This window comes from Pinus tabuliformis, chromosome 7 (genome assembly GCF_031772625.1).
Source record: "Pinus tabuliformis cultivar Carrire ecotype Pingquan chromosome 7, CPIR1, whole genome shotgun sequence".
Lineage (NCBI taxonomy): Eukaryota > Viridiplantae > Streptophyta > Pinopsida > Pinales > Pinaceae > Pinus > Pinus tabuliformis.
In genome coordinates, this window is record NC_142293.1 from 910,633,709 (window position 1) to 910,659,658 (window position 25,950).

General features: G+C 35.1%; 2 pseudogenes; both read right to left on the reverse strand.

Moving 5' to 3' along the window:
* Positions 1 to 7,967: 7,967 nt before the first annotated feature.
* On the reverse strand, positions 7,968 to 10,487 carry LOC149250614 (putative mannitol dehydrogenase; annotated as a pseudogene).
* Positions 10,488 to 15,834: 5,347 nt separating this feature from the next.
* On the reverse strand, positions 15,835 to 18,407 carry LOC149250615 (putative mannitol dehydrogenase; annotated as a pseudogene).
* Between the last annotated feature and the right edge of the window lie 7,543 nt (positions 18,408 to 25,950).

The window sequence follows — 25,950 nt, forward strand, 5'->3', positions numbered from 1 at the left end:
ATTATGAATTAGTAACAAATGAGACCTTTCCGTTTATCAAATGCATAGAAGATGGGGAATGTAGAAGAATCAAAGCACCAGTAGTCCCCATTCTAATAAACATATTTATTATGAATACACCTAGTGTTTTAACAAGCTTTGAATAGAGGTGCATGGACTTGATAGCTGATTTTTACAAATTGGTTAAGCTTAGAGCCATACATTAACTAAGCCCAATGAATAGGAGAAACTCAGACTTGTTTATTAATTCAGATCATTAAGAAATTACAATGGAACTTGTTCCAACATAAGGGAAGAAATACATATCTACAACTCAACACCAAATAATCTTTCCTAGTTTAGTATATGTAACTGTGAATATATTTTAACCTGGGTAAGAGAAGGAAACTACAATCATAAATGCTATTGAAACCATAGAACATTGAAATTATATTATAAATCATTCCATGTAAATAAAACATCAAGATAAGGCCTATAGGCCATTAAAAGTATATATATAAGCTTGAAGTTTACCTGACTATCAAACAAAATATAAAATAGAAATGTCCAGCTAGATAGCCATAACGTAAGATCTTGAGTAGATTTTATCAAATTACATATGAATGGTAATAACTTCATCCTAGTATTATGGAGACATAATATTTAGAGGATAGGATATCCATTGAAGGAACACCCTGTAGAACACAATATAGTTGGTATGAACCATACCATTTTGGAAACAAAATAGGGAAAAAAGAAACCCAGTAGCATGAACAAGATTCCATCAACGACTCTACCAAATAGGAACAATTGTGGTATTTGGTAACTCTTAGGAATAAAGGGAAAATTCCACTGACTTGAGAAACCAGATAACTTGTTAGTCATTGTTGATCCTATACTTCTACTCAACGAGACAGGAAGGGAGTGGTCGTGAGTGTACCTACAGAAAACAAACATTGAAATCAGTATTTAGTGCGTAGTTGAGAATAACAACAGGGTACATTAGCAAAGGTGTTTTGAGATTTCTAGAAAACTACTAATCAATATTACCTTATTTTTTTATAGTTGAATAATTTTCTCCCTCATCTGCTTGCTACAAAAGGAATGAAAATTGTATTTGGGAATGAAAAATCATGCATAACAAAAACTAGGTGAAATCAGTTATAAATCGTATATATATTTAGGAAGAAAAGCATGCACCTGTGAAGGTGAGGGAAAATGAACAATGAAGTCTCTATCAAGTGACCAAAACCCTGCTTGCCGAAAATACTCTACAGGGGGGCATAGAAGCGATAATAGGTCACCATAGGAGTCATACTGGCATACGAGGGGATAGGAAAAGGAAAAGTAAATACGTATCATTATCCCTGGAGGAATAAGCGTAGGATAATACTCTAACAGTATAGAGCCTGATAGGAACTAGGGAAACTTGTAAAAGACCATAAGGATATCATTTCCTGATGTGGTTGTGACATATGGTAACCAATCGAAGAAACCAACGAAACCCACGACCCTTTGTTCCTCTGAAATGAGAACTAAGTAAACAAGCATTCAAATCTTACTAGAATAAGGAAACGCACAATTAGGGAAAAAGAAATGACAAAGAGTAAGTGGCCATTATAATAGAATCCCAATGAATTATAAAAATAAACAAAGCAAAACAAAATTCCTGCTCTGCAAATTGCAAAGGAAAGCAATATTTTAGCTTACATGGATTACTAAGGTTGCAACTGTATGTTTTGGTGGTAAATCTAATATAAGACACATAATTAAACATAAAACCTTTAATGGAGCGAACAAAGTAAAAACTAGTGAAGACGAGGAGAAATGGTGACAATGCTATTCAAGTCAAGGATAAACCAAACCATTACTACCTCTTTGAGAACAAGTTACCTGGATATGGTGGAAATGATTCTGTTGTCATGGCCCAAACTATGGTCTTGCTGCTATCCTCCAAGAGGTTGTTGCCAAACTTACAAGAACAATGATCAGACCTTACCCTAGGAAGAAAATCATCCAATGGGAAACTGGTTTAGTAATGGCATGTTTTAGCATAGGATGAGGGTTTTCCATGAATGCAGGACGTATGTTGATTTCTCTGAGGGAAACTAGGCATAGGACAGGGATAGATGAGACTGCCAAATGCCAAAGGAAAAGGAAAGGGTTAATGCAATTAGGGTTTGATGGATGAGAAACCACCATTGGATTCCATCGCTACATCTCAGTCATGCATTTAACTGAAGGTCAGTGCCTCCATGTGACTTGCACATGACATATATTAATTTGGAAGGACGAGATTGGTTCACTAATTGGTTTAGCGTACCAATCTTTATAACCATTGTCATAGCATCACATTGATTGTAAATAAGGAGTAATAAGATTTTACTTTGGGGTCAAAACATTAATCATACATGTAACCATACATAAGCTCTCAAATCATCTTCGATGTTCCTTTTTATATCAATGCATAAGTAAAATAAAATGTGGGTAAGTATACTCCTCGGGGTTAGGGAACCTAGGGAATTAATTACCGAGTTAGGGTAATACTAATAAGTTAAGGGTTGTATTGGGAAATAAAACAAAGGTAAAGAAACATATGTGGTCGTCGTAGTTGAAAAGGTGGTGGATTACCTCATCATACAATGTTACAATTATAGAGCATAAAAGTAGAATATATAATCTATGGACAGAGATAGTGGAATCCAGTAATAACATAAGAACCAATCATTATTAATTCTATTGAATTTAGTCGTTGAACTATTCTTAGTAATGATGTATTATGAGTATGAGACGTAGAGAAAACGATGGTTTACAATGCATTAATAAAAGTACAAGGAAGGGTTTGTGACAACTTCCATTCTCTTATTTTCTTTGCTTACTTAAGGAAAGTGCGAGAAGAATTCAGGTAAGTGGTCATCTACATTCATGATTACACTGGATTTTTTCTATTACCTTATCTAGTAGATGTTTCCAGTACATTTGAGTAGGTAGGTGTAAGGAATAACCTCAGCACCCAAAGCATTCTTTTTAGTTTGAGTTTGTAGTAGAGTTTTCAACTCTTAGTGTACAATTTAGTTTTAAGTTTGAAGAATGGATTTGGTTCATATTGAGGATTAGAACACACTGTTAGTTTAGTTACAATTTGGTTTTCACTCCCAACTTTAGCTGAGGAAGGTAATTTCAGTATGAGTTTCAGTTTTCAATTGGCTTCAATTGGAGAAGGTCACAGATTAGAGCATATTGGAGTTGGACTTCATTTACCAATGGTTTAGGCTACTAGTCTACTGTGTTCCTACCACCTCATAGGGAGCATGTGATCCCCGTTAGAGCCAATTTTGTTGTCTTATAATATAGGGATCATAGTGTTTCTATATTGTTATTCATTTCGTGGTGTTCTGTAAAATTTTGCTTATGGTTTCATGAGTATCATAGTTAAAGTGTCATTGTAAATATTTGTGTCAAAAAGGGTTAGGTCATGGGGAAATTGATCATCATCAATTAGTAGTCGGTGTTAGTTCAATCATGCCATTTAGTTGCAAAGTCAGTTAGTATCATATCAACTTTATGATCACGAAAGTACACTTGCATTTCATCTCACTACATAATTTAATATCCACCATCATATGAAGAAGAAGGCTTTGTGTGGCATAAGAATTCGAAATTGTATCATAAAACACTCATTTTCTCTCATCCAAAGTCTAGTTTGAGCTTTGGAGAAATTTCAAGGTGAAATAAATCATTGAGAAGGGCAAAGGAGAGGTTGTAGGTCGATTTCAAGCAGTCACTGTGAATTTGCTGCACAAGTGATCTACTGCTATGCAACTGTTGCATAAGTGGTGAAACGGCCTCAGGATTTTGAGTAACAATTTTTCTCTCTTCTATTCAATTTTAAATGTTTCGTGAATCTTTTTGAACACCCTCCAACTAGTCTCAGAATTTGCAGAAGACCCGAAGTACACCAACCTTGGATGTGCATTCGCATTTGTTGTGCAAGTTGCATAGTCCCTCATTTTGGTGAACTGTGGAAAATTTGTAATTTTAATAGATTTATAAGGTTTTATAAGGATTTTTTATTTGGTAAGAGTTCTCCTCGACCATTTTGAAACAGAAAGGCAATCATAAGCTTGAAGTGTTGGACTTGCTATGAAATTGTTGCGCAAGTAGAAATCAATCATCTAGGAGGTCTTTAAGCTTTAGAGATACTAATTAGATATTTCTACCATAAAAAATACATTTAAATCCTACCCATTTCATCCATTATTCCAGAGGAGGTGCAAAACCATATAAAGCATGGAGGGCTACTTGGACTTGTTATGAATTTGCTGCAAAACCTGACTATTTTTTTCATCATTTTCAAAAGTTGGTTCCGACCAAATGGAGCTGAATTTGGGAAAAACAAAATAATGTTTTTTTAAGAAAGACCAAAAGAACACAAAAATCCTTAAGCTTCTTCATATGATTCATACATTGGAATATTAAAATTCATCTTTGCAGCCTAGTTTTCATGTTTTGTCATTTCCTATTTTAGTTATGATGTTTAGGTTCAGATTGTGAGGAGCTGGAGAATAATTTTTTGAAACTTAGAGAGGTTTCTCAAAAGGAAACAGTAATATATAAAAAACTCCTTTTTGTTGTAACATAGTTTAGGATTTAGGAGATATGAGTTAGTTTTTTATCCCTAGTTTTCTAGAAATTCAATACCTGTTCTGTAGTAGACTTGTTGTGAATGAGCTACGAAACTGCAAAGTCATATTTTTGAGCGAGTTATCTTAGTAAAACCATGATGCAAATTTTTTTAGGTGTTATTAATTGTGATAAAACATTTGGAAACTCATAAGATTGAATTGGGGCTAATGGATTAATGTAAACGCTTAGAAAATAATTTGTTTAAATGAGTCCCTAGTTTTTAACCGTTAGATCTATTTTCCTTGCAGAACTTAGGAACAAAATTCTTAATGAGGAAATCAACCCATGAAGCTGGGAAATGACTTTTTTAACTCAATATTATTATGTACATATAACATAAAATGAGTTGTTCAGTGTGAAGAAGCTAGTTTACAAATTTTGCATTTTTTTTGTCATTTTCTCAATTGAATAAAAGAAGGGAGAAGGTGTTTTGACATGGATTCTTGTGTTAGATGTCTATTGGTATGTGTATTGTCTTTGTTATTAGTGGTTCTTATGTTTCCATGGTGTGAAAAGAATTCTCCATTCTCATCTTAAAGGAGTTTTGCAGAATTAACTTTGTGCTATGTTTTATATTAACTAAACATTCATATGTTTCCTTTTATTCTAATGGAAATTTGAATTGATATATAGTTTGATCCTCTTATTGTCACCTTTTGATGTTGAACTCATCGACACACTACAATGAATCTTGGTTACTTATCAACATAGATTCGTATCCTACCCTTGCTCAAAATATCATTGTTATCCCTTATTCACTTGAATCATTAACTATATTGAGCCTATTTGAAGTGGATCTTCCTTCTTTAACCTACCTTCAAACAACAAATTGAAATTACCTTATTGTATCATCGTAGCCAACCTAAGATCAAGAATTATTTCAGTCACTTGATTGACTGAGTGAAACCCTAGTGAGAGAGCCCTCTCCAAGGCTAGTAGGGTTGGATCCTAGCCTAAAAGTGGTTTGTGATTAACTCTGCCGACCTCTGCAACACTATGCATCTTCATATTAGACTGACTGAGAGATTCTGAGTTGCTACCGACCAGAAGTCAGCATTCGATAGGAATTCATTGCCGACCTCCACGTTACATTTATCGGCATGTGACGCAGTTTTGGGTGTTTATAAATTCCGCCATCTTCACCGCAGCATTCATCCAACTCGACTAGTGTTGCGCTACTGCAAACTCATAGCTCATATTCTTCATTTAAATTACAGATTCCATTGTGAATCGCTGAGCCACAACTGAGCATTTGAGAGAGTCGAAGATCGAAAGAATGGAAGCTAAGCGTGGCAGTTTTACTGTTGGGCAAATCGAATTGAGGAACTTTTGCCCGACCGACTTGGAAGACCTGTACGAATGGGCTTGTGACGAAGAAGTGATCAAGTTCACGACATGGGAAGCTTTTAAATCCGAGAAACGAGTTTCTGCTGAAGGTGTTGATTCCTCTCATCCATGATTCAAGGCAATATGTTTCAGAGGGAAGCCTATTGGTCACGTCATGCTCAAACAAGGAACCGATATTCACGACTGCCGAGCTGAGATGGGGTATGCCATCGCTAGAAGATACTGGGGGATGGGCTTCACCACCGAAGCGGTGACAACGGCACTTAAAATGGGATTCAAAGAATTTAGAATTGAAGCTCTTGTGCTCCCTGAAAACGTGGCCTCGGCGCGAGTTCTGGAGAAGGCCGGATTTGTTAAGGAAACTTTCCTTCGTAACTACGTCCACCTGAAAGGAGCCGTTAGACACTGTCTACTCTTTAGCTATGTTTTTTAGACATCAGTAGCTTGCATGATACTAGAGTTATATAATAAACATTTATCAAATATATTATAATGGCTTTAGTAAGTAATCTTAAAAGTAACATGTTAAGAGTGACCTGGTTCATAAAATCACTTAATGCAATGTAAAAACAAATTATTAATGTTTAAAATACTCGTAGATCCATATCCAAATTTAAATCTGAAATCTGTTAACTTATACACACACATTAACCGAATTTAGCTCAGGTGGTTGGCATAAATGTTGATAACAAGTTAGTAAGTAATCTTAAAAGTAACATGTTGAGAGTGACATGGTTCATAAAGTGACTTAATGTTATGTAAAAACAAATTATTAATGTTTAAAACACCAGTGGATCCATATCCAAATTTAAATCTGAAATCTGGTAACTTATACACACACGTCAACCAGATTTAGCTCAGGTGGTTGGCATGAATGTTGTTAACTTGTTATCGCCCCTAAATAGGTTCAATCCCTGCATCTGATGTATTGAGTTCATAATGAGTATTTCTTGTAATGGCTTCTAGCCTTAATGTATGAGCAATCCCTCAAGGACCTAAACATTTATATTCCTCATATGGAATATAAAGATATTTCTTATGGAAAAAAATATTTTCGTGTTCACTCTTCAACCAGCAAACAAGCAATTCAAAATTAGTGACGAAAGGAATATCTTTCTTTTTATTTTTACATAATCATTAACCAAATAAGAACAACATGAGTAAAGAAATATCTATTACAAAACAAATTCAACAATAGAATTGAAATAAACGTTATTGCAGGAGGTGAATATCTTTCTTTTTATTTTTACATGATCATTAACCAAATAAGAACAACATGAGTAAAGAAATATCTATTACAAAATAAATTAAACAATAGAATTGAAAGAAACATTATTGCAAGAGGTCCTTTTTCACCTAGCAGTCCAGCATCATCTAGCTTTCATAACAACAACTCCTATTCCAAGCAAATGTGGGCAACAAGAGGACTATGCTATTGCCCTAATTCCCCTTGCACCTTCATTTAAAAAAAATAAATCTTCCTTTATATATATATATATAATTAAAACTACATCTTCATACATTTAATTGTTAAAATATATAATAAATTTAACAAAATTAACTCATCTAAAAACATAAAATAACTACTAAATTAACTAATCCATAAATGTAAAATAACTACAAATTAACAACGGAATTTTCTCATTGATGTTGGGAATTGGTGAAATCATGTTCACAATGTTTGGTACAAACCAAAGAGATAGTTGAGTTGGTGTTAGTTATCTTTCACAGTGCAGCCACTCATTTGAATCCGAAGGTTATAAACCTATTTGTTAAATATTTTCAAAGTTTCATGATATCATTGTTGTAATACTTATACTTACCAATTATTGCTCTTATACAAAAAGAAATTATTGGTCTTATACAAAACGAAATTTCAATGCGTAGGTATACACAAATGAGTCAATCACAGATAATGAATTGTGTGCCTTAGAATTGCAACCATGATTGTGCCCTCACTGGGAATTTTGAATGGCTCCCTTTACCAAATCTAATATCCTTTCTACCTTACTATCTGCTTCATCATCTTTACTTAAATCACCATCACTATTGTACAAGAACAGTCCTTGTCTTGGGTGGTTGCTCATCAACGAAGACAGCAAGGAAGAAGGGTTGTGGGTTTGGGCATGGGAAGTTCCATGAGAATCCACTGCATTACCATCTAGAGTATTGAGGTCTCCAGCATCACCATCATCATCAAAAGGGGCAGGCATGCTTAGGTCCAATAGTTTCACTCTTGCAGGCAGCTGCTGCAGCTTAGGGGTTTCCTTGTTGCCACAACTAGTAATTATAGTATCTGAAGCTCCACTACCCTAATGGCATCTCCTTTGACCACCCAAAGCCTGACCTGAAGCAAAACCCCTTTTACAGATTGAGCATTCATGGATCCTTGGAATCTTTTTACCTGAAATAGCAGTAGACTCAATTGTCCTCGTTCCATCTTTAGCTTTGGCACCAGAAACCTTATAGCAGTAGACTCAATTGTCCTCGTTCCATCTTTGGCTTTGGCACCAGAAGCCTTAGTCCTCTCCTTTGCAAGAGACTTGTCGAAATTGCCAGGCAGTTGAGAGCCCAATCCAGTACTGAGCTCGTCAGCTATGTCTTCTTCTAGGCTCTCATTCTCATAAAAAAATTAATTACACAAATTAAACTATAACATAATTATGCAAACTTTATTACCCAAATTGTTCAAGCTCTCGGGCATCTATTACATTCTACGAGTTACAGTTCCTAGTTTCTCACATCCTCATTCGGCCATAAACCTACTCTTTTATGAGAGCTAAAAGCTTCCCCACCAACTATAACACATTTCCTGAGTTTCCTTCACCCCTCCAATCAAACTCCCCCCCAACAAATCGACGGGTTGCACACACCAATATTAAAATCAAATCCCAACTTCCATGTGATTAACACCCAAATTCTTGTTCAAGAAAACAGTAGAGAAATCCAAAATTTAGAGATAGCATATCTGCCTAAGCTGTGGATGCCTTTGACACTCTCAGTTTGATTAAAATATATTTTTATTCATATCTTTTATCTACATGACAAAAGGGCACGGAGGACTTACCCATAACAACAGCCAGAGCAGCAAATTGCACAGGCTTTTCTTGCAAACCATCTATGACCAACTTACAATTCACCTTTAGCAAATTAAGGAGCATCTTCACAGCATGATTAGCAGAGACTGTGTCAATAATATATTCTACAGACTTGACTGCAGCCTGCATCTATTTCTCATCTTTGCTGATGACGAAGTGATCTACTCCTAAAATTTCTCTCACTTCCTTTTCCTTGCTAGGCGATGTACTTATCACCGTCACTTGCAACCCAAAAGCTTTTCCAAATTAGACAGCCATGTGTCCCAAACTGCCAAACCCCACCATGCCCAGGCTTCGTCATCTGGAAATATTTCATGGGGCTGTACACCGTTATTCCCGCACATAGCAATGGTGCAGCGGCATCCAAGGGAAGATTCTCTAGTACCTTCACCACAAAGCTACTTACAAACTACAAACCACCCAAATTATTAAAACCCTATTTAACCAATATAAAGAAAAAATATTAATGCCATTTGTCTCCGGTTATATATAAAAGAGACAAACCACCCATCTCGGCTAGGCATGCCGGAACTTGGCGCAGTTAAATTTTCCGAGGTTTTGAATCAATTGGGAGATTCTCGAAACTCGTTGATCCCATTCCAAACATGAACATGATTATATGGACAGAAAAGGAAGCCTTTTATGGCGAGTTTAGCCCATGTGCCCTAAAACAAAAATGGTTGCATGAGTTGGGATAATGATTAATTACCTCTGGTTATAAACCACCAAGTATGAGTAACCTCCAAAAGTGACAGAACCATCAACATCACTGCTACCATACGTCCAAATGACCTTCTCACAATATTGTTCTTGGCCTTTGCTACAAGAATCGCAATGATGGAAACTTCCAACCATACAGTCCACGCCCACACGATCTCCAGCAGAAAATTTCTTCACTTCTGAACCAACTTCAACTACTATACCTACTATTTCATGGCTACAAAAATAGAATTGTGAGTAAATTAAAATTGAGTATGAACTTCTAGGCATATACTCTTTCTGTCTTGCTATTTGATGTGAAGCAGTGTTGAAGATCATGAAGACATTACCCAGGAACCATTGGGTATTGGGAAGCTTTCCATTCATTACCAATTTGATGTAGATCAGTGTGACAGATTCCGCAGTATACGATCTTGAAAGTAACATCATGCGGCCCAGTTTCTGTTTCAAGGCAATTTAAATGTAAGTTTTTTGAAAATGGGTATCAATAGAAGCAAACAATTTAAATGTAAGTTTTCTGCAAATGGGTATCAATAAAAGAAGTTATGAGAGTAAAGCGAGGATAAAACTGCGAGTGAAATTGAAGGGTGAGAGAATTCCTGACTCGTCTCTAGCAGCCCATCCTTGAACATTAGACTGACCTACTTCCTTAACCATCTTCTCTTCTTCACAACACTCATAAATAAATTTGATTCACTTAGAAGAAGCAGCTAAGCAGATGAATATAAAGAACAGATTTGAGGAGACAACAGGTGTTGGGATGGGTTTTTAAAAGGTCAAGTATGGCAGGATATAGCAGGATGACCACTGAATAATCGAGAGCTAAATTCATCGTTAGGCAGCGAGGCAGGTCGTGCACAGAAGAAACCGGAAACATTATTGCAGCAGGTTGTGGAAGAGCCTGAAAACATTATTGCAAGAAGTCGTGGAAGAGTAGAAAGCAGAAAGCGGGAGGAGCAGAAATTGGAAAGCAGTTTTGGTGAGGGAGGAATAGTCTGAGAACATATTGTTGCTCATAGCTCATAGTGTTGCGCTACTGCAAACTCATAGCTCATAGTGTTGCGCTACTGCAAACTCATAGCTCATATTCTTCATTTAAATAACAGATTCCATTGTGAATCGCTGAGCCACAGCTGAGCATTTGAGAGAGTCGAAGATCGAAAGAATGGAAGCTAAGCGTGGCAGTTTTACTGTTGGGCAAATCGAATTGAGGAACTTTTGCCCGGCCGACTTGGAAGACCTGTACGAATGGGCTAGTGACGAAGAAGTGATCAAGTTCATGACATGGGAAGCTTTTAAATCCAAGGAGAAACTCAGGGAGTTTCTGCTGAAGGTGGTGATTCCTCATCCATGGTTCAAGGCTATATGTTTCAGAGGGAAGCCTATTGGTCACGTAATGCTCAAACAAGGAACCGATATTCACAACTGCCGAGCTGAGATGGGGTATGCCATCGCTAGAAGATACTGGGGGATGGGCTTCACCACCGAAGCGGTGACAACGGCACTTAAAATGGGATTCAAAGAATTGCAGGGAGTGAAGAGAATTGAAGCTCTTGTGCTCCCTGAAAACGTGGCCTCGGCGCGAGTTCTGGAGAAGGCCGGATTTGTTAAGGAAACTTTCCTTCGTAACTACGTCCACCTGAAAGGAGCCGTTAGACACTGTCTACTCTTTAGCTATGTTGTTTAGACATCAGTAACAGTAGCTTGCATGATACGAGAGTTATATAATAAACATTCATCAAATATATTATAATGGTTTTAGTACCGGCAATGATACGGATTTTCATGGAGTCCTGTTTTTATTATTAGCTATGGTCTCAAAAGTGTAAAGAGAGGCCGATACTATTATCAAATTAATTTCAGTATTATAAAAGTTTTTACAATATTAATATAAAAGTAACACAATTCGCATTCAGAATATAGTGAAATTTCTTCAAATAAATAAATGCAGCCGACTAACGGTGGCTTACGATAAACCAGATCTGATGTCATTCTATTTGGATGTAATTTCAGGTTGTTTTACATTCTTTAATAATGTGGTTTTACATGAATAAATTATTACCCTTTCGGTTTTATTGGTTGGAGATCTCTTTCTCCAGTTTTCTTAAACGTTATTCAGCCATTCAATTTGGCTCGTTATGCATTGTTCTAATTTCACTTCAGGTTCATGTAAATTTTATTGGGTTCGCTTTGGTCGTTGACAATGTGCTCGGTTGCCTTGATAAATCTTTTTATGAATTTTGGAGATTTTGATTTGGTTTGATATTTATTTTTAACTATTGATATTATCCACAGCAGACACTTGCATTCAGAAGTAATATTATAGTTGTTATGATGATGCACATATAAGTGATGTCAGAGTGATTGGGATATGATGTTTGAATCTTTAGAAAATCAAATGATTTACAAAAATGAAAGAATTTTCAAATATTTAAAATGGAAATTTATGATAGTGGAGATATGACCTTTGATACTATATACATTTCATACTCTTTACAGCGTATTATTTGAAGGAATATTATATTTAGTTTTGAATTGATTAGGATAAATAAATTTTATATTATTTAAAAATCTAAAGGTGTAAATAATCTTTTAAATGGTAACATATCATCCATTGCGGATATTTGGTATGAGACCAGGAGGTGGTGGCAAGCCAGAAAAGTGGGATCAATTTAAGCCCATAAGAAACTAAACCTGCAAAATATGGGACGATGGAATTATCCTGGCCTCAAAATTGCAGAAAGAAAAACTCCCTATCATTTGGGTGAAAATTGTGCCTAAGAATAACTGGAGAAAAATAATATTGTGCCTAATATTATCAAGGCGAACACATGTGAGTTGATAGTCAATGGAAAGGTCCAATGCAGCAATCACCTGGGTAAATAAATGTAAAATCAACAAAAACCACCACAATAAGCTGGATTCTTTAGGACATTGCATCTCGTGAAGCCCACATCGCTCCATAGTATGTTGTAGCATTCAGGTCTTTGTGATCAAATTCGTAATTAAAATGGCGTAATTGATGAAGAGATTTGAAGACTAAATGCATGGCTTTCCTTGTATAATTTGAATAGATGCAAAGAAGGAAATGCGAACCTTCACACTGTGGCATGTTCCAAAGGGTAAAGGGCAAATGCTTTAGCTCAAGAAACAAAAGGGAGTTTGAAACATAATATTCCAAAACCGTTAAGAGTTATTAAATGCCAAACATGAAAAAAAACACCTCCCAACTCAAAAAGGTCATGAACAAGTATGGCAATTTATTCCTTCCCAAAGAACCGTCTCTGAAATCCTTCAGAACCAGAAATGAAGATTCAAGCAACGGAAGTGTCTTTCTACCCGAAATGTAAACAAAATTGACCTCAGCTATCCTCCACCGTACTATAACTAAACTAAAATGAAATTGAATCAAATGTTTTGTGCAATCTCACCCATGTTGGAAAACTATTAGGAAGTCGTTGAAGACGCAAAAGGAAATTAACTGCACAGAAAGTCAAAGTCTAGCAAGCGTCCATCACTTTTGGCATCAGCTCAAAAATCCGCTCAGAATTCCTGCATGCAGCACAAGGCTTCTTAGGTCTTTATATTTAACTTCTGATACATACAAGGAATCTAGAAACCCTGCAAGTAAAACAACCGAGAACTCTGGACTTCACAATCCTTCGTGAACCTGCGTACTGGTTTTCCTGGGAAAACACTGCAAATAACACTTAAAACCATGATGAACTTGCTTCTTTCAATAGATAAGAGTAGTGGCGCAACTTTCAAGCCACGTTATTGCATAAACCAACCGCCCACGATAAAAAGACGCAACATCATGGCATAAAACAACAACCCACGTAGTGACTTAACTTTAAAGCCATATCATTCCATAAACAACGCATATCATTCCATAAACAATGCAGGATAATTAAATCATGTAACAGATGTCAAATCTGGCAAAAAATAGACGAAAATGCAAAGGGAACTGATTCGAAAGAAAGGGTATCAACTTCTCATTGTCCCAAAAGTACAAAGGGAGGCTTATATACTTATGAAGTTAGGAATTGTTGAATTTCTAAGAATGATTAAAAAGTAAAAGTATTTTTCAAAAGCATATTAAAAACTGAAAATATTGTATTGTCACTTTGGGTATTGGTTAACTTTTACACAAACATATGCTTCCACAATTGTAACTCTTCTCCAACATTGATTCATTTTCTTCGTGAAACCTGCCACATTAGTGCAGTCTAATAGGAAATATTGTAAAGAAAGGTTGAGAAATCTTTCTTTATATATAAATATATATTTTTAAAATGTTTTGAATTGATTTAAAAATGAGCAGTTTGTATCAAATCTACTGTGCTTGTCCCAAGTAAGATACAATTTTGATATTTCATTTACTTAATTATTCATAAATCTTTTTAATATTTCTACACAGTGCAGACCATTGTTGCTGTGAACTTTGCATGGTCTTTCCATAAATTTGACCGCACCAAAAATGGCATCCATAGATTTAGAGAAGCCCACTCTTGAATAAACTCCATTTCTAATTTTTCATTTTTTAATTCTGGTAGTGACATGTAGCATATTTCCTTCAGGTTGGCATCTCCTCACATATCACCTTAAGAGGGATTGATAGAGTCAGAAGTTCAACAATTGTTTTTGTGGAATTCTGAATTAGGCTCTTAAATATATTAAATTATAATTTTTATAAACCACTGCCATTGTACATAATTGAATTAAATGTAAACTTTATAAACCACATACATGTTATTAGTAAGTAATCTTAAAAGTAACATGTTAAGAGTGAGATGGTTCATAAAATGACTTAATGCAATGTAAAAACAAATTATTAATGTTTAAAACATTGGTGAATCCATATCCAAATTTAAATTTGAAATCTGGTAACTTATACACACACACATCAACCGGATTTAGCTCAGGTGGTTGGCATAAATGTTGATAACAAGTTAGTAAGTAATCTTAAAAGTAACATGTTAAGAGTGACATGGTTCATAAAATGACTTAATGTAATGTAAAAACAAATTATTGATGTTTAAAACACCGGTGGATCTATATCCAAATTTAAATGTGAAATCTGTGTAACTTATACACACACACATCAACCAGATTTAGCTCAGGTGTTTGGAATAAATGTTGTTAACTTGTTATCGCCCCCAAATAGGTTCAATCCCTCCATGTGATGTATTGAGTTCATAATGGATATTTTTTGTAATGGCTTCTAGCCTTAATATATGAGCAATCCTCAAAGGACCGAAACATTTATATTCCTCATATGGAATATAAAGAGATTTCTTATGGAAAAAAATATTTTCCTCTTCACTCTTCAACCAGCAAACAAGCAATTCAAAATTAGTGATGAAAGGAATATCTTTCTTTTTATTTTTACATGATCATTAACCAAATAAGAACAACATGAGTAAACAAATATCTATTACAAAATAAATTCAACAATAGAATTGAAAGAAACGTTATTGTAGGAGGTCCTGTTTCACCTAGCAGTCCAGCATCTTCCAGCTTTCATAACAACAACTCCTATTCCAAGCAAATGTGGGGAACAAGAGGACTATGCTATTGCCCTAATTCCCTTGCACCTTCATTTAAAAAAATTACATCTTCCTTCATATATATATATATATATATATATATAACTACATCTTCCTAAATTTAATTCTTAAAATATATAATAAATTTAACAAAATTAACTCATCTAAAAACATAAAATAACTACTAAATTAACTAATCCATAAATGTAAAATAACTACAAATTCACAACGAAATTTTCTCATTGATGTTGGGAATCGGTGAAATCATGTTCACAATGTTTGGTACAAACCAAAGAGATAGTTGAGTTGGTGTTAGTTATCTTGCATAGAGCAGTCACTCATTTGAATCCAAAGGTTATAAAGCTATTTGTTAAATATTTTCAAAGTTTCATGATATCATTGTTGTAATACTTAAAAAGAAATTATTGGTCTTATACAAAAAGAAATTATTGGTCTTATACAAAAAGAAATTTATATGCGTAGGTATACATAAATGAGTCAATCACAGATAATGAATGGTGTGCCTTACAATTGCAACCATGATTGTGCCCTCGTTGGGAATTTTGAATGGCTCCCTCTACCAAATCTAATATCCTTTCTACCTTACTATCTGCTTCATCATATTTACTTAAATCAGCATCACTATTGTACAAGAACAGTCCTTGCCTTGGGTGGTTTCTCATCAACGAAGACAGAAAGGAAGGAGCGTTGTGGGTTTGGGCATGGGAAGTTCCATGAAAATCCACTGCATTACCATCCAGAGTATTGAGGTCTCTGGCATCACCATCATCATCAAAAGGGGCAGGCATGCTTAGGTCCAATAGTTCCACTCTTGCAGGCAGCTGTTGTAGCTTAGGGGTCTCCTTGTTGCCATAACTAGTAATTATAGTATCTGAAGCTCCGCTACCCCAATGGCGTCTCTTTTGACCACCCAAAGCCTTACTTGAAGAAAATTTTTTTTTACAGATTGAGCATTCATGGATCCTTAGAATCTTCTTACCTAAAATAGCAGTAGACTCAATTGTCCTCGTTCCATCTTTGGCTTTGGCACCAGAAACCTTAGTCCTCTCCTTTGCAAGAGAATTGTGGAAATTTCCAAGTAGCTGAGAGCCCAATCCAGTACTGAGCTCGTTAGCTATGTCTTCTTCTAGGCTCTCATTCTCATAAATAAATTAATTACACAAAATTAAACTATAACATAATTATGCAAACTTTATTAACCAAATTGTTCAAGCTCTCGGGCATCTATTACATTCTACGAGTTACAGTTCCTAGTTTCTCACATCCTCATTCAGCCATAAACCTACTCTTCTATGAGAGCTAAAAGCTTCTCGCCAGCTATAACACATTTCCTGAGTTTCCTTCACTCCTCCAATCAAACTCCCCACAACAAATCGATGGGCTGCACACACCAAAATTAAAATTAAATCCCAGCTTCCATGTGATTAACACCCAAATTCTTGTTAAAGAAAACAGTAGAGAAATCCAAAATTTAGAGATAGCATTACTGCCTAAGTTGTGGATGCCTTTGACACTCTCAGTTTGATTGAAATATAATTTTGTTCATATCTTTTATCTACAAGACAAAAGGGCACGGAGGACTTACCCATAACAACAGTCGGAGCAGCAAATTGCACAGGCTTTTCTGGCAAACCATCTATGACCAACTTACCATTCACCTTTAGCAAATTAAGGAGGGGCTTCACAGCATGATTAGCAGAGACTGTGTCAATAATATATTCTATAGACTTGACTGTAGCCTGCATCTATTTCTCATCTTTGCTGATGACAAAGTGATCTACTCCTAAAATTTTTCTCACTTCCTTTTCCTTGCTAGGCGATGTACTTATCACCGTCACTTGCAACCCAAAAGCTTTTCCAAATTTGACAGCCATGTGTCCCAAACCGCCAAGCCCCACCACGCCCAGGCTCTTTCCAGGCTCCGTCATCTGGAAATATTTCATGGGGCTGTACACCGTTATTCCCGCACATATAAAATTTGGTGCAGCGGCATCCAAGGGAATATTCTCTGGTACCTTCACCACAAAACTACTTACAACCCACAAACCACCCAAATTATTAAAACCCTATTTAACCAATATAAAGAAAAAGTATTAATGCCATTTGTCTCCGGTTTTATATAAAAGAGACAAACCACCCATCTCGGCAAGGCCTGCCGGAACTTGGCGGAATTAAATTTTCCGAGGTTTTGAGTCAATTGGGAGATTCCCGAAACTTGTTGATCCCATTCCAAACATGAACAAGATTATATGGACAAAAAAGGAAGCCTTTTATGGTGAGTTTAGCCCATATGCCCTAAAACAAAAATGGTTGCATGAGTTGGGATAATGATTAATCACCTCTGGTTACAAACCATCAAGTATGAGTAACCTCCAAAAGTGACAGAACAATCAACATCGGTGCTACCATACGTCCAAATGACCACCTCACAATACTGTTCTTGGCCTTTGCTACAAGAATCGCAATGACGGCAACTTCCAACCTTACAGGCCACGCCCACACAATCTCCAGAAGAAAAATTCTTCACTTCTGAACCAACTTCAACTACTATACCTACTATTTCATGGTTGCAAAAATAGAATTGCGAGTAAATTAAAATTGAGCATGAACTTCTAGGCATACACTCTTTCTGTCTTGCTATTTGATGTGAAGCAGTGTTGAAGATCATGAAGACATTACCCAGGAACCATTGGGTATTGGGAAGCTTTCCATTCATTACCAATTTTATGTAGATCAGTGTGATAGATTCCGCAGTATACTATCTTGAAAGTAACATCGTGCGGCCCAGTTTCCCTTTCAAGGCAATTTAAATGTAAGTTTTTTTCAAATGGGTATCAATAGAAGCAAACAATTTAAATGTAAGTTTTCTGCAAATGGGGATCAATAAAAGCAGTTATGAGAGCAAAGCGAGGAGAAACTTGCGAGTGGAATTGAAGGGCGAGAGAATTCCTGACTCGTCTCTAGCAGCCCATCCTTGAACATTAGGCTGACCTACTTCCTTAACCATCTTCTTTTCTTCACAACACTCATAAATAAATTTGATTCACTTAGAAGGAGCAGCTAAGCAGAGGAATATAAAGAACAGATTTGAGGAGACAACAGGTGTTGGGATGGGTATTTAAAAGGTCAAGTATGGCAGGATATAGCAGGATGACCACTGAATAATCGAGAGCTAAATTCATAGTTAGGCAACAAGGCAGGTCGTGCACAGTAGAAACTGGAAACATTATTGTAGCAGGTTGTGGAAGGACCCAGAAACATTATTGCAGGAAGTCGTGGAAGAGCAGAAAGCGGAAAGTGGGAGGAGCAGAAATTGGAAAGCGGTTTTGGTGAGGGAGGAATAGTCCGATAACATATGCTAGATGTCAATTAAACCAGATGCTAGTGGGACGCCAGATGTCAATCAGAGAATCAATAGGTAGATGACTAAACTCATTCAAAGGAAGGCCTATCGGCCTAATAAATATAAAATAATAATATACAATTTAATTGACAACAAATAAAATGTAGTTTTGAATAAGAAATGATTGTTTTAAAAACGACAACAAATAACGGGCTTGCCATCGGCCATTTAAAGTGCCCCGATAGCGCCCATTCACCCTACATATCAATGCAGAGGTTGTATGTTCGAATACCATAATATATCGTACCTTTTTATCAACGTTTCATATTTCCTCACGTCCCATCTTCGGAACTGGCTATCCCTGTTGTTGCGGTGTTCAGCCTCCTGTAGCATCGTGTCCATTTGCAATTGCCAAACATGTTGCGTCCCATCTCGTATCGTAGGTGCCCATATCATCCCTGCATCATCCATTTTAAATTTGTAATTGGGAGCACATGAATTTTTGAAATTTATCCTACATCTTTCAGTCCATCCTAATTAGAGTGGGATATTATGTTTTGTAGAGAGGGAGAGTAGGTCTTCGATCAAAATTATATATTTTTTATGGCAATGTTGGGCATATTTTTAGGGATTCACATACTATAAAATATTGGGCATATTTTTAATCATTAACACAGTAATATGTTAGAAATGGTAATTAGGAGTTGATTAAAATTAATGAGTGAGTTAAATGAATGTTGAGCGTTGAGTGGTGAGTCAAGATGAGTGATGGATAAAGAGTTAAGTGCAATCCATATTTAGAGCATGATTTAACTGAGTTAAGTGTGTGTGCATGTCAAGATATTCTAGGCAAATCACTAATTAGAAAGGTTTAAATACCCTTCACTTCACCGGGTTCATTGTAAGAATCATGTTTTGTATGACCAATAAAAAAGCAGCACCTCATATATTTTGTGTGTGAATTTGTGTTTTGAGTCCTCTACCTTTCCAATAAATTAAAGTGAATTCCTCTGCCTTTACAACAATTTGGTATCAGAGTGGTTACAAAGAGCCAAAAAACAAATCAACAATAGTGAAATAGAAGAGAGAAATATTTTTTCCTATAACACTCCTTACAGTGGTATTCAGAGTGTTATAATGCTGTTGGGCTTAGCATAGAACCACGTTAAAGATGAAAAACTTACCGCATATGCAGGTTATCTTTACCGTATAGAGAATTCATACGCAGGTCTCAACCAGTCACGGCCACGTTAACCAAGTCAAGAAAATTTGTTTAAATCGTCATGTGGTGACCGCTGACTCATAAAAATTTGTTACGGAAGGGCTTTTTTAAAAGTTCGGTGGATTCTTTTTACCCATATTAAAGTGTTAGGGTTTTTTAAGGACGGATTTATTAAAAGTTTATGGGTTATTCCCCGTGATAAATGTTTATAAAATATGAAAGTTTTGCCATAAAGATGGAAGGATTTTAACATAAAAGGTATTCGAAGGTTTTTAGAGTCATTTTTTGATATATTGAAAAGTTCAAGTTTATAAAGGTTTTTGCTTTTTTATATAAAAAGATATTCTATAAATAGATCTGTTTTATATATAAAAAAGCATAAGGGATTTTATAAAAGATTTTATAAAAAAAAATTATTGGCAAGAGAATTTGGGGCTTTGTAAAATTCTTCAGTTATTTGGTCTTTTTAAGTATGACAGTGTTTTGGTAAATATTGTGTCTTATGGGGCACATATTGAAAATCATATTTTTTTGGGGAGCGATATGGAAGATACGATCAAGAAATCAGCAAAACAACCATAAAAAAAAGGAATGACATCAGTCATGGGTCGCAAACCGCAACTGAAGGAATGACATCAGTCATGGGTCTGCAACCTCATAACTCAGCTATTGAGGATGAAGTTCATGAAGACAAATTTCATTATTTAGAGTCCAGACAATGAGAAACAGTTTTATGGCCTTGATGAATTGTATGGTTCGAAAGTGGACAATGTCTCTCGTATGTATGTGCCAATGCCTAGTGTTTCCTAGCATGTAGGTGAGTCATCTCATTACAAGGTTGATTGGATTCATGTCTACACACAAATAGAGAGTGATACTTCAGAGCAGAAATTAAGTTTTTCATGTAATTATAAAGAAACAGAACCAGACATGGCTCAGGAAATTGTTGATTCTTCAAACAGCTTTGAACTTGAAGGCATTATTGATGTGTTCGCTAGTTCGGGAATGCCTAGACTCTGTTCTAGTTCCCTAGTATTAATATTAATGATGTGTTCCCTTTGCTATAATGATTTCAATACTCCATTAAACAAGCCCAACCTTACCAATAGTAATGATGTGCTCCTTTTTCAGTTATGGATGAATCTGTTCTTGAAAATGCAGTCAGTGCTGAGGAGACTGTTCAAAATAAAATCAATTCTTAAGACAATACTGATTTGTTTCCTTGTCCAGGTATTATTCTTCAAGAAAAAATATGGGTTTCCTCTGTATTTATAGTAATGATGTGTTTTCTCCACATTTATAAGTGTTTTTACTCCATGAAACACAACCCAGCCACTAAATATGTGCTTGAGCATTGATTAATTGTTAGAGTATGGGTAATCTCCACTTAAGACCACATGGTGAACCACTACCTTTATGTCTCCATATACATAAAGGTGTGCTGCTTTAGAAGAGCACCAATATGCAATAAATAACCCTAAAATATGCTTGGAAAATGAAAAAACATAAAATAATGTAAAGTACTGGTGGCAAAGAGGGTATAAAAACCCAGAATTATGTTTAACCCTCCAATATAGTTGATTGCACATGGAATAAGTGAATTCATATGAATGAAAATGCAGTAAATGCCCATGAGCTCTGGTTTCATCAATTCATGAGTAAATGTTGGTGTGGGATTAAACCAAATAATGTCAATCTCATGCCTCATACTTCTAAAAAATCCAAGCTACAAATATCATGGCTTTGTATTATACCTATGCGCAGATTTGTGGAGATTTGAGATGTTCAGAGGAGAATCAATCGTATTTTCATAACACCCCTCTAGAACCTATTTCATGCTAATGAATTAGAGTCTAGTGCCAAACACATTATCACATATTCAAGCAAAAGATCATCCCAGTGCATCTCCTAGAATGGTAGATATCAAGTAACTCAATGTGGCCATTTATTGCATAGAAGTTGAAATATATAACAATGAGCCAATGGGGTGTGCATTTACATAAAAGGATGAACTCATTTCTCAAAACACACCCAAAGGAACTAGGATTGTTACAATGTTCTATGTTGGCTTAGGTTGCAACACTATCATGTTTTTTAGGCTTGATAATATGTTATTTAATTTATCAAAATGTGTTATTGTCCATATTATTGTTAAATATTAATATTAAATATGCTGATTTTTAAGCATGTTTTAGCAAAACTTTCCCAAAATGTTTATAGATTGTATTTTATAATGCAATGATTCTTTGCTTGATGAAATTGTTTTGGATATTTTTTTTAATGATTCATTGATTGATGAAATTGTTATGGATATTTTTTTTAGTATATTAAATTGTATGTGATAAAGTCAAAAATCACCTCTTTTTTAGATTTTCATTGATCAATTTCCCTTAAGGCCATCAAGTTCACCATTTGGTCCCAGGTTAAGGAAATATAGGAGTCATGAAGTGGAATTGTCCAAGCACTTAAATCTTGAGACATGTTTCTTTTTAGTCACTTTATACTTTCTTTCTATGTAAATTTTTGATGAAAATAGTCTTGGAACATGAGGGGCGTCAATAGTAAGCGAAAACAAACTCCTAAAAGAAAAATGGTATGCAAAGCACCCATAAATAATGTCGATATAAGAAGCAAAAATATTAAGTGAGGTTCAACCTCATATAATTAGAAAATGGGGGAGGAATTTCCAAGTAGTAGTGATTGATGCTTAGAGATACTTGGGTGGAATGGTTATTATTTGAAATGATTAAGACATCAAGGTTACCAATATGTTTACCTCTTTTCGCATTATGACAATACAATTTTAGTTAATTGACATTGAGGACTACTACCATGTATCCAATGTCTATGACTCCAATATCGCAAATGGAAAACCTCTATTTCTCAATTCTATTTCTAGCACAAGTAATTTATACTCCCCATCTCCATGCATTGTTGGGAGTGACTTCAATATTATAAGTGTCTCGAGGAAAAGAAAGAATGAATCGAAATGTTTAACAAGATATTTTGTAAGCTATACCATTAAAGCCACAAAGTAGTCTCCATTAAAGTTGTCAAGAAATGAGTCTCCAACCCACACATGTGGATCAATGAGATGTAATACATGTGTGTGTGGTTACGAACTCAATACACCTCTATAATAACTCCACAAACTTATGTATTTCACTCTGTCACATAAATTGACAGTAGTGTGACATAAGTAAACCAAGAGTAGACATGAAAGCCTTAGGAAACAAACATTCCTTAGATCCTCAATTAGGTGCTTAAATGATGAAGTGAAAATGCAAGGAGAAAAGAAGAATTCATGATTTAACCATCACATACATGTGATCAAGTGTGACTAGGAGTGTATATATTCATATATTTTCCAAAGAGGGAGTGAATACATGAGTTACCATTTATTGGCCCTTATTTTTCTTTCTTTTTCATTTTCTTATATATAGGACTTAGGGAATAAGGTTTTCATAAGTTTGGCACAACTCATAGATATAAGATTTATATGAATTTTCACTTCAACCTTAGAGTTTAGACTTAGATAAATCAATATAGTGTATGTTTAATGATTTTGGCTTTCACTTTTTTATTGTATTTCATCACAAATACAAAAGGGGAAATATTTTGCCACAAATCTATGAATGCTTAATCATAAAGTCGTCATGTGATGAAAACAAATTAATGATGTTATTCTCTACGGAAATCATGGGTATTGTTGAGAAAATCTTATGCTTGTGGATGTTTCCTCCCTGGTTGAGAGGGAGTGAGGGTAGACACCATGTTATCCATGTGTCATGTACTATGGCTAGGATTAACAATCGTAAGCCTAGTAAAGGCACTAGTAGGGATAATGGTGGATTGGATAAACATCTGGGACCAATATTCTTTGCGAATTTGGACATTTACTAGGACTAATAACCATAAGTCAAGTACATTAATCCAAGATAAGAATAGTCATGAGGATTGACATTTTCTGGTGTCAAATATTATGATAGTGGATTAGGAAATGATCATGTGAGGACATACCTGGTAAACATCTTGGTGGGGTAAGTTCCTTGAAAGGCAGTGGTGTCCAAATTTATGCCTCCCAACATTGTGCTCTGATCTAATGGAGAGATAAACTTGTTAGTCAAGGCCTTACTATTTTGAAAATTTTGGCTATGATGATGTAAATCATCATTGATGCTTATCAATCTAGATCCCTTCTTATATGAATATTTCAACTTGAGAGTACTTTTTTGTCTCATTATGAGTACCTCACTAGTTTAGAGGGAGGGTAATCATCTTCATTATTGCCATCATCACCACCATCAATGTGATCATTATTGTCATCATTTCATTATCATCATAATCACCATTCATGTCTTCTTCATGATCATGATCATCATCATGATTTTGTATATTGTCGTCAATTGTTCATAATTATAGGTATCATAAGAAATATCACCAACCTTAGGACACATGATATATGAAAGAAAAATAACCACTTTATTTTTTAGAAATGATTGATGATCATCAACATCACTACCATTATCATCGTCATTATAATTGTCATCATCCCCATCATCATAACTAATATAAGTTTTATCATAATTTTTGTCATCTTCATCATGAACATCATAATCATCATTCATGCCATTATTGTTCTTGATTATGACCAAGATGAAAATAATGATAATGATGATCAGATGATGATGACTTGGAAGATGACGCCAAAGATAATTGTTATGATTTTTACCATGATAACATTTAAAAATTGGGAGGAATGGCCAAGGTCATTAGCATCATCATCATTGTCATTGTAACTCCCATCGTCTTTATCATCATTGTCATTATCATAGCAATCGCAATTCATGTCATCGTCATCATCTTCATTATCATCATCATTATAATTATTGGCATTGTCATCAGTTGTTCATAATTTTCAATGTAATAAGAAATATAATCAATGCAAAAGATATGATGTGTGTTGGAAAATGGATGCAAAAGTAAACAAAAAAATGGGGGTAAAAATAGACGTAAATTTGGATGAAGATTGGACACAACATAAGTAGATGCAGAACAAGACAGAAAAATTGAACAAAAGTGGATGAAAAAGTAGATGCAATAGTTCATACAAACTTGAACACAAAATAGAACTCAAACATGGATGAAAAAGTGGAAGAAAACATGGGCACAATAGTAGGCATAAAACTTAGCATGAATTATGGTGAAACAAATGTGGATACTCCAATGAATGTAAAAAAAAAGGGACACAAACTTGAATGCAAAAAGGAGGAAAACTTGGATGAAAAAAGGGATGTAAACATGGGCCAAACATGGGTGCAATAGTGAACACAAAATTAGTTGCAAAACTAGACAAATCAAAAGTGGATGTAAAAGTAAATTCGAAATGGGATGCAAAAAACATAAACAATATTTGATGCAAACTTGGACACAAAAGAGGATGCAATAGTGGAAGAAAATGTGGGTTGCAATGATAGGCATAAGATATGGCACAAATAATAGCACAAAAAAGGTGGATGTAATAATAGACACAAAAAAATATGCAAACTTAGATGCAAGACAATATGCTATAAGGGATGTAAAAGTGGATGCAAACACGGGTGCAACATGAGAAACAAAATTGGATGCAAAATATGGATGAAATGGAAGTACATGCAAAAGAAGATACAAAATGAGATGCAAAACCCAACACAAAAGTGGATGCAAAAATAGATGAAATATTTTATGCAAAAGAGGATGTGAAGATGGATGAAAAATTGGAAGCAAACGTGGGTACAACAGTATGTGAAAAACATGGAACACATTTTGTCACAACAAAAGTAGATGTAATGATAGATGCAAAAAAAGAAGCAAATGAAGATGAAAAATAGGATGCAAAAAGGGATGTAAAAGTGGGTGTAAACATGGGTGCAACAATGGATGTAAAATAGCTTTTGCAACTTATTTGAAAGAGAAATTTTGTCCCAACAATTAGACTTGTAGCAT